Source organism: Chelonia mydas, chromosome 5 (genome assembly GCF_015237465.2).
Source record: "Chelonia mydas isolate rCheMyd1 chromosome 5, rCheMyd1.pri.v2, whole genome shotgun sequence".
Classification (NCBI taxonomy): Eukaryota; Metazoa; Chordata; order Testudines; family Cheloniidae; genus Chelonia; species Chelonia mydas.
Genome location: NC_051245.2, coordinates 43,454,469 through 43,464,481, shown reverse-complemented (window position 1 = coordinate 43,464,481; position 10,013 = coordinate 43,454,469). Strand labels below are relative to the sequence as shown.

At 40.6% G+C, this 10,013-nt stretch overlaps 1 protein-coding gene across 1 annotated transcript in view; it reads left to right on the top strand.

Annotated features, from left to right (window-relative positions):
• Positions 1-573: 573 nt before the first annotated feature.
• CMYA5 (cardiomyopathy associated 5) overlaps positions 574-10,013 on the top strand; it is a 53,647-nt gene continuing 44,207 nt past the window's right edge. The window contains exon 1 of the mRNA XM_043547365.1: positions 574-614. The gene's annotated coding sequence lies outside the window, so the exon portion shown is untranslated. The remainder of the gene's footprint in view (positions 615-10,013) is intronic.

Below are 10,013 nucleotides of genomic sequence, written 5' to 3'. Positions count from 1 at the left end.
TGAGTAAAATTAAAAAAAGGTTGAAATATGTGACCTGAAGCCAGAGTAAGAGCATATAAGGGGAACTAGAGATCAGTGAGTGCCATTACTAGTACAAGAATGCAGCTGGTGAGAGTACATGGCAAAGATCTGCTTTAGTTTAGAGTTCAGTTGGAAGAATAACTGCTGCAGGTGTAAATTAGTGAAGATAAATCAGTCAGTGAGGTCTTTGACGGGAAGCAGTATTAATGGTAGTATAATGTGGGGGTTTGTTTATGTTTATATAAATAAATATAATATAGTACCTTCATGGGGAGAAAATACCAGCAACTGAAGGGTTATTTAATCTACTAGAGAAATGCATAACAAGAACCAATGGCTGGAAGCTGAAGCCAGACAGTCTGTCATAAATATAAAGGGAAGGGTAAACACCTTTAAAATCCCTCCTGGCCAGAGGAAAAACCCTTTCACCTGTAAAGGGTTAAGAAGCTGGGATAACCTCGCTGGCACCTGACCAAAATGACCAATGAGGAGACAAGATACTTTCAAAGCTGGAGCAGGGGAGAAACAAAGGTTCTCTCTGTCTGTGTGATGCTTTTGCTGGGAACAGAAAAGGAATGGAGTCTGAGAACTTAGTAAGTAATCTAGCTAGATATGTGTTAGATTCTGTTTTGTTTAGATGGCTGATAAAATAAGTTGTGCTGAATGTATATTCCTGTTTTTGTGTCTTTTTGTAACTTAAGGTTTTGCGTAGAGGGATTCTCTATGTTTTGAATCTGATTACCCTGTAAAGTATTTACCATCCTGATTTTACAGAGGTGATTCTTTTATTTTTTCTTCAATTAAAATTCTTGTTTTAAGAACCTGATTGCTTTTTCATTTTTCTTAAGATCCAAGGGTTTGGGTCTGTGTTCACCTATGCAAATTAGTGAGGATTTTTATCAAGCAGTTCCCCAGGAAAGGGGGTGTAGGGTTTCGGAGGATTTTTGGGGGAAAGACGTTTCCAAGCGGGCTCTTTTCTGTTATATATTTGTTGGACGCTTGGTAGTGGCAGCAATAAAGTCCAAGGGCAAAAGGTAAAATAGTTTGTACCTTGGGAAAGTTTTAACCTAAGCTGGTAAAAATAAGCTTAGGGGTTTTTTCATGCAGGTCCCCACATCTGTACCCTAGAGTTCAGAGTGGGGAAAGAACCTTGACACAATCAAATTAGAAATAAGGAATACATTTTTAACAGTGAGGGTGATTATTCACTGGAACAAACTACCAAGGGAAGTGATGGATTCTCCACCTCCTGGATGTCTTCTAATGAATACTGGATGCCTTCTAGAAGATATGCTTTAGTCAAACACAAGATTTTTGGCTCAACAGAGCGGTAACTGGGTGAAATGTAATGGCCTGTGACATAGAGGTGGTCAGACTATAATGTCCCTTTAAATCAAGGTAATTGTTTAAAAAATGATCTGTGATGCAGAGTCTGCATTGTAAATCATGTACCTAACAGGTCTGACTGCTTACGGCAAGGGGAACAAAAATGCTTTATCTGCACATAGGAAACACTTTGGATGAGATGATTTTGGCACTCAAGTTTGTAATTTAGTTTTAGAGAGATGACTTATATTCAGAAATTAGTCCTGCTGGACTTCCTTAATCTTGTGATATCAACCAGAGCTTGTTGATTGATTTACAACTTGCAGTTTATTTAAAGTGCCAAATAAAATATGGAATTATTTTATTTCACTCAAAGTATCAAGAAACAACATTCTGGTTAATTTAGGATTCTGTATTCGAAATCTCAGTTGAGGGAGTTCCCCCATTATAAATATAATGACGAGTGCTGTGAGGACTGACTATATCCTGGACAAATCTAATGGAATTAAGATAAACTTTACTGAATTATTTTAAACCTTATTTAATTAGGCTTAATACCTTTGGCGTCAATTGCATTAAAAATGCAATGGTGCATGTGTTATTGTGGAAATGTGTGTATCTGGTGTAGGAGAGGGGGATGCTAATTTAACCCCTCTGGTTATCTGCCTTTTGAAACCACCGCCTGGGGAGGTTTCCATATACTAGTTCAAACTGGATTTTTTAGGGACCAACAGACAAAGCATTCTTGGATAAATATCCTGATCCAGCAAATGGACAGGACTTCTCGTCCATGGACGGCTGTTGTGATAATTGAGCCTACAGATTTACCATAATTGTGAACTCAACTGTAAAAAGCATAAGAAAGTTCATGAGATGTCACAATAACCTATAATAACAAATGTTGATGGGAAAAGATACGAAAGGGAGACAGACTGAATTAATCCCTCTCCACCCCAAAAAAAAGCCGCCTGATGTAACTCAGACTGTTAAGATCATGCTTGGTAAACGAGAAACACGTGGAGCCACAAATCAGTAAACCAAAATTAGTGTGTCAGAAACTAGGCCCAATTGATGGACAAAATAATGAGGGAATGGGCTAGTCCACTATTCCCTTGCTGGGTGGCTAAAGAAAGAAACGATGGGGAGAAAAATAGGCCACTGGAATGAGCTTCACCATTATGGCTGCTGCCACCTCCCACCGTATTCTGGCACCCCAGGCCTTTTGTCATCCTGATCCTGAGACATGTCCTGACCAGACCAAGCCAGAGCGAGGGACCCTGATCACATCTACCAGCTCCAGCTGCATCCCAAACACCCCCAGGGAAAAAAACAGAATTGGACTTCAGTAGCAGCAGCAGCAGCTTTGGCCCATCTGTGCTAACATCTCTCTTTTCCCCAAAAGGACGGTTATCACCATCTCTGATACCATCTAAGAGACTGCCACACAAGGGAGTTTGCCTTCTAAAGACTGTCCTGCTAGAAAGAGAACAAGAGATGTTGCTAAAATAAAAGCTTTATTTAATACTTTACATTTCAAATGCCTTAACTGTTTTTCCATCTTTAATTTTTTTTTATTAAAGATAATGGTGTGTTTGCCAAGGTACAAAGTATGTTGAGACCTCTGTATATCAAACCCTGGACCTTGTTTAACACTGCTTAATGTTGGACAGTGTTTGGGTGATAATACCTTTGACCCATTCCATATAAATATATACAACAGAGCCCCAACCCTTAGTGAAGATTTGGAAGGACTTGGCCTACTGAGTCCCCATAAGAGTGGGTGCTTGTTCTGAGCTCAAACTGTGATGAACTCGAGACCACAAGGGAAACCCCTTGGGTGGGGTTTTGAAAGACTGCTCCTGCCAGAGCCCATGTTTGGATTGGAGGCATCACTGGTAAGCTTATTAGCATACATGCAGGTTCTTTTATTTTTATTTTTTAATTTTTATCTGTACTGCTTTTACCTTAAGAAAAAAATGTGCTTGCATAGGAAGTGCTGCATGGTAACTTGTAACTGTGGGGAATTACTCTGTAGGTAGTCTCTGAAGAGAAAGTAAGCAGGCCTGCTTTGGCAGAGTCTCCTGCTGGGACATCCTAGTAGAGTCAGGAGACTGTGCAGCCTGGAGATTCCCCGGTCAGTGGAAGTGAGACCCCCGTCTGCACCCAAGAGAGGTGATGACCAGGGGACCTGGAAGCCTGATGGTGGGTGCCATCGCTGAACCACTATGGGGAAATACAGGTGCAGTTCCCCTGACCTGTGACAAGCACTTCGTTTGGTTAATTTTAATTTAGGAATATTGAAGATCATTGTCTCCTGGCCTGTGAAAAGCAACGCAGTTGTATGATGGTAGAGAATAATTGTAGTGCAAATCTGGCTGGTTTCCATCTGTTGTAGGGGAAAAGCAGATGTTATTGATAAGCAAACTAGCAGACTAACAACAATACATAGTATCAGTAGCTGTTCAACCTGCAGCTGCGTCTTCATCCACATTTTAGTGAATTGTTTTGTCTTCATAGGCTTTAGTAAATACTATTTAGCAGAGTTACCATATGGGAAGGAAAGGGAAAGTTGTAATTTGTTTCAAGATAGTGTAGCATCTGAGCAGTAAATCAAGTCATGCCTCCCATTACCTTATAAACTGAATGCCTAATTACAATACTTATGTTTTTCAAGCCAAGGGCATTGAATTGGCTCCCCTCACATGGTGCATAAACTCAGTATTCCAATTTCGAGGAGTAAGGGTAGGAAACTTGAAACACCAGGATCACCTGACACCTTTCACAAGCACTACATTCATTTTTAAGGCTGTGTATTCTTTGCTGTGTTTTTAATATTTTAAACTTTATAAAAAAAAATTTTAAAACCCACATTTTATTCTGAACCCTCACACAGGGTTTTACACCAGAGCCCCCTGTTGAACATATATATATATACACATTTACTTTGCTTTAATAACTGATTTTGAGACAAAATTAGACTCTACATATCTGCTTCCCCCACTCTCCTAGCCCCACCCTGTCCTTTCTTCTGGTTGGGGAAAGTCACTTGACACTCTGATTTGTGTTTCTTTTTGTAACTCTGCTCATTTAACCAGTGAGCTTGGCTATAAAATACTCTTATCAAAAGCTTCTTAGTAGCAAAAATGAGCTTAGTTTGTGAATGGCTTGAGCAGCCTAGAGAAGTGGCTGCAATTGCTGGTTTGTCCCTTTTTATTATTCACAGTGTGCTGGGGTGGAGCTGGTGCTAGGACCCAGTGGTAAGACCTAGGCAGCCACAGCAACTTGCTGTTGTAACTTTCCTGCCTTCTATTTAAAGACTCCCCTGAGTCAGGAGAACTGAAGCTGCTGGGGATGACAGTTGCTTCGGGCAACCCTGGGGAGGACGGAGTAGGGGGTAAAAATCCCAGCAAGGGCCTGAACTGAATGGAGGGTTACTCTGGCTCTGAGTGTGACAGAGTGTCTGAGATTTCCTTCTCTCTAGAGGATGAAGTCCCCGAAGGATTGGTGGAGCCCCAAGAAGTGGAGGAGTTGACTAACAGGTACTCCCTCTCCAGAAAGGAACAAGCCCTGCATGCATGAGTGGGGCATAACACTTGGGGGACCTGGGATCCAGGCCTATTTTATCTCCCCTCCCTTTCCCCCAAAGAGTATTTGAATAAAACAAATGAGAATCTGCCAGCGACGCTTTCTGGTTAATTTGGCTGTAATTAAGTTTTATTCTGTAAGTGCCTATCCTGAGCACTGAAGGCTTTTCTATTTAAAGAGTCTGCAGCATGCCAGCTGGAGTGGCATCTCCTGCCCCTCCCTTTCTGGCTGACTTTTTGTTACATATTGATCTTACTTATTCTGAGGATTTACATGTCAGCAGTCGGGTGAGGAAGGAGGACTCTAAGCTCCTTCCACCAGGGATCTGAGTCCTTCTGTGACTCTGATTTTTGGGGTGAAAAGGGGCACAGAATACTGTTTTGATTTTAGGCATTTTATTCAGGGACCAAAGTTTCTAACATAGAGAAACTGCTGAGAAATAGCTTGGATGAGTGCTCTCCATGTAGGACTGGAAGCCAGAAATCTGAGTTCTGATCCTGTCTCTGCCAGGATCCTGGGCCCTGATCCTGCAATCTGATCCATGTGGGCAGACCCTGGTGCTCATGCAGAACCCCACTGATATCAGTGGGACACCTTGTGCCCATCTAGGTCCACCTAATGTAGATCAAGAGCAGGAGGTTGTTGTGTGGGGACAGAATCCATCATTGTTAAATGTACATTGTAAACAGAGTTGAAAAATAAGTAGTAATGTTTGAAAAATACTTTCTGAAGTCTATTTGATAAGGGGTTTGAATGATACACTTCCAGCCACCCAAGTGGTAGGAGTTGTTCTTGATTATACAAAGTGACTCGGCAGCCTATCAAATTTTGGAGTGATTTGGAACCTTACCATGAAAGTTCTTCATGGGCAGAGGTCAAAAGGATGAAGAAAAAATAGTGAAACTCTACTCATAATAATGCTCAATTTTGCACCTATATTAACCATGCTGGTTAAGCTCTTTAGCCCAGATTTGGGAAGTTACTTCAACATGTGTGTAACCTGAAGCACATGTGTAGTCCCCCTGAAGTCAATAGGAATATGCAGGGCTTAAAGTTTATACACATGCTTAAGTATATTTCTGAATCAGGGTCATCAGCTGGATATTTCTGCTTCTATGAGCAACAATTAAATAGTTAATAATGGTGTTTAAATTATCTTTAAACTACAGATGGGAGTAGCTCACGCCTTCTATCTTCAGATCTCCTATATTTAATAGCAGTTCTGAGGAGGGGGGAGTGTCTCTATCTAAGCATTTGAATGGTACTTAGCACAATCAGATCTCATTCTTGGCTGGGGTGGGTGCTACTGCAATACAAACAGGACAAGTAAAGTACCGTTACCTATTTAGGCATAGCATCATCATGCTGCAGATGAAGAGTGTTCTAATACAGTGAGTATTTGATAAATCATGGTGATAAATTCCTTAAACAGCCAATTATATTAATAATGGCACCGTTCATGTACATCCCACAACAGCATTTAATTAAGATAGGTGAGTCTACCTGAGGGACTTCCAAACAGCTATGTTCAATGGGCACCTGAGTTTTTTCAACTCGGGGCTCGTCTTCACTGGCGATGTTAAAGTGCTTCTGCGGCAAGGCTTTTAATGTTGCTTGTGTAGTCGCGGCATAGTGCTGGGGGAGAGCTCGCCCAGAGCTCTTAAAAAAAAAACCCACCTCCACAAGGGGAGTAGCTCCCAGGGCTGGTGCACCCCCTACACTGGCACTTTACTGCGCTGAAACTTGCAGCGCTCGGGGGCGGGGGCGTTTTTTCACACCCAAGTGAGAAAGTTGCAGCGCTGTAAAGTGCCAGTGTAGACAAGCCCTAAGTTTGACTTGCTTCTGATTCAATTCGTGTAGTTCTGCTCACATCATGATTGTTCAGGATATTCCATTGCTTTTCCAGGAGGTCTGTGATGGGAATTGACATTTTGCCTTTAGTGCAAATAAGGCAAAACAAGTTCACAGCTCAGAAATGGTTTATTGTGGCAAATGTTAAAACTTTTTTTAGCTATTAGGGATTTTTGTAAATGAAAATAAAATGAAGGTTTGCCGCTTTAGGCCCTCCTCTGTCATTACTAGTTAGCCAAAACTCTCAGGAATATGAGCAAGGATATAGAGGGCAAGCCCATAAGATGTCACTCTACACTCTGTAACTTGGCTGTGAGTTTACAAGTGAAATTTGGTGCCTCTGTTGCAAGACACAATTGCTATTAATGTTTTGAAAATCTTTTTTAGAAAAGTCCAAGACATGTTAAATCTGTCTGCAAGGCTGTACTTGCCTGATTCTGCAGCCAGCTCTGCTGTTAACTGCAACTTAACATTTGTGATCTGTGCGCAGCACTGGTTGCCTGTTCAGCTCTAGACAGAGTTTTAGTGCCTGCCCTTGCACTATTAAAGCTGGGGGGAGTTTTGCCGTAGGACGTCAGAGGAACCTATGTCACGTTTTTCATCCACAGATTTCCAAGAGCTTTTACAAAGCAAGATGAGCATAATGATACGGGGCATAATGAAGTCGAGTGACTTGCCCCAGGGCAAACAGCAAGCCTGTTTAGAAACAGGACTAGAACTCAGGTTTCCTGACTCCCCCAGAAGTGCTCAAACAGAATAACTTTAGCATTGTCTTCCTATCTATCATTTTTAGAGAGCTACAAAGCCTGGGACTGTGTTATGTCAGTTCTTTTCGTATTCCATTACAACAGTTGAGGTCATCCAGTGCACTTTTGTTGAAGTTCCTTTATGCAGGATGCTCTTAGCTGAGAGCCCTCGTCTCTGAAGCTTGCTTCCACTGCCGCTCTGCCAGAACCCAAATTGACTAGCTTCATATATTGTGCTAGAGAGAGAGAGATCTGACTGATCGTTTAATCTTTCTGTCATTTAGTAGATAACAAAGGTGAGATCTCAATGAGCAATGGGACATTAGTGGATTATTGAGTCAGTTTCTGAAGACTAAGGATACAATAGTGTATATTTCATAGAAATTACTTATCTACAGCTGTGATAAGTGCAAAGTTAATGAATAAATAAAAATAAAGTTAATCAGTGCTGTTTAAAAAAAGCTGTAGCCGTGCCTGTGAATAACCTGACACAAACCCTGTGCATCCAACAAAGAGAAGAGGTTATTTTGAGTGAACAGGTTATTCACTCTTTCAGAATCTATTAAAATGAGCTAATATTTTTTAAAATATTAAAAATATTGTGAGTTATTCCTTTTAGACAGGAAAATACAACAAACTAATTTTTAATCCTGTAAATTTTTTTCACTACCGGGCTCTTTGTACAGTCAATTGGAGACTAGGCCATCTTAGGAGAGGGTGTCTGTCTGGTACTTTAGAAACAAAGGTAAAAAGTAATTAATTTGTGGTGTAGGTAAAAATGTAGTGTACACACTATATGCCATTTGGATAAGCTAAAAGAGATTCAAAGTGTCAAAGATATTCTAAGTGTTTTTGGCAGGTGCTTAGTAAAGTAGCATTCAAGGACAGGACAGTAACAACAGTAATGGACAGTGGTGTTAAAGCATGATTATCCAGCATGGAATGTGTGAGGATTTGCTGGTAACTGTAACTGGTGTTTTTCCCAGTTAGACTAAAGCTTTACAGAGCAGGTAGGCTGCATTTGAAACACAGTAGTAGACAGGCTACCAACCAGAATCAGTCTTAGCATTATTTGATAGGGAGAAAATAGTTGAATGCAAGAGGAAGAAGGATTTAAATCAGATATATGAAAACAAAAGCTAGCAGCAGCTGGTGGTTGTTTAAACTGGCGAAGATGATGTGACAAAGCATAAAGTTTAATGGTCATTTTTAAAGTTCTAAAGTAGAATGCTAGAGAGAGTGTATAAAAAACATGCAACATACAAGTAAAGGGTCTGATCCTACAATAAAAAAAATCCTTACTTGCACTAAGTAGTCCTATTTAAGTCAGTGAAGCTGCTCAGGTGGGTAAAGAGATGCATGATGTTGTTGTTTCCAGGATCAGGGTCAGTGCTACAAGGCAGTGTTTCTATCAGAAACTAGTTATCCTTTTAAAATCTGCTGTTATGGTAAAGTTCTGATAGCAACAGTCTCCATAAAGCTCCAGCAAAGTCATGGTGCCTTACTTTTCACACCATTTTATCAAAGCCAGGTACCGCAGGTTTTTTTTTTTTTTTTGTCATTTCTGGAAACAATGAGACTAACAAGTAGTGTCAGAACCTGTCGTAAGGACAGCACAAGACATCATGTCCTTTATTGGCATGAATAAACCAGTTGTTCTTATGAACGCCTGTGCTGTGTGCTCTATCTTTTGGAACTGTACCTTGTGAAATTACCTTCTTGACAGAGGTCTATTTTTTCTATTGCCATTTAGAACTAATATTTTCTTATTAAGCAGCAATGGTATTTGGAAAGGATGTGTCATATCTTTGAGAAAAACACCAGACAAACTATTATGATACAAGTTAATAGACCCTTATTTGTAGGATTCCATGTGGAGTCTGATACATATGTGGAATTAAAGTTTAATCACAGGAAAAAAACATCAGTTAGCTGTCCAGACACTGCTGTTTCTGGGCTCCTTCCATTAGCTGGCTCATATAGATAAAAGGACTTCAGACTCCCAGCGTCAAATACTCAGAAAACAAAAGATAACCAAACATTATATTGTTGTAACCATTTCCTGTACCTTTTTGGTTTGATTATTTTTTTTAAGGATAAAATCTCAGAAGGCAAGTGAACTGGGGGACCAATATGAGGTTCTGGAGAATTGCCATTAAAAAAACAACATCATGCCCTCCTTGCAATTAGAGTTGCCCATTTTGTTGGGATGTATTCCTGATTTCATCACATGAAATAATCTTGAATTCAAGATTAATCTTTAATTCCTGGAGACTCCAGGACAGTCTTGGAGGCTTGGCAACCCTACTTGCAATTAAACGGAGACAAAGCCAAGAAGCTGGTGAGAGGCGGTATAGCATGGTCAGAGTCTGCCCTCAGCCTGAAGGAAGCTAGAGAAGTGGATTGAGGAGTCTAACTTGAGTAGTGGACTGGTCTGGGTAGGTGAGAGGTTCTGCTATCCAGTGTGGAGAAGGAGCAGTATGG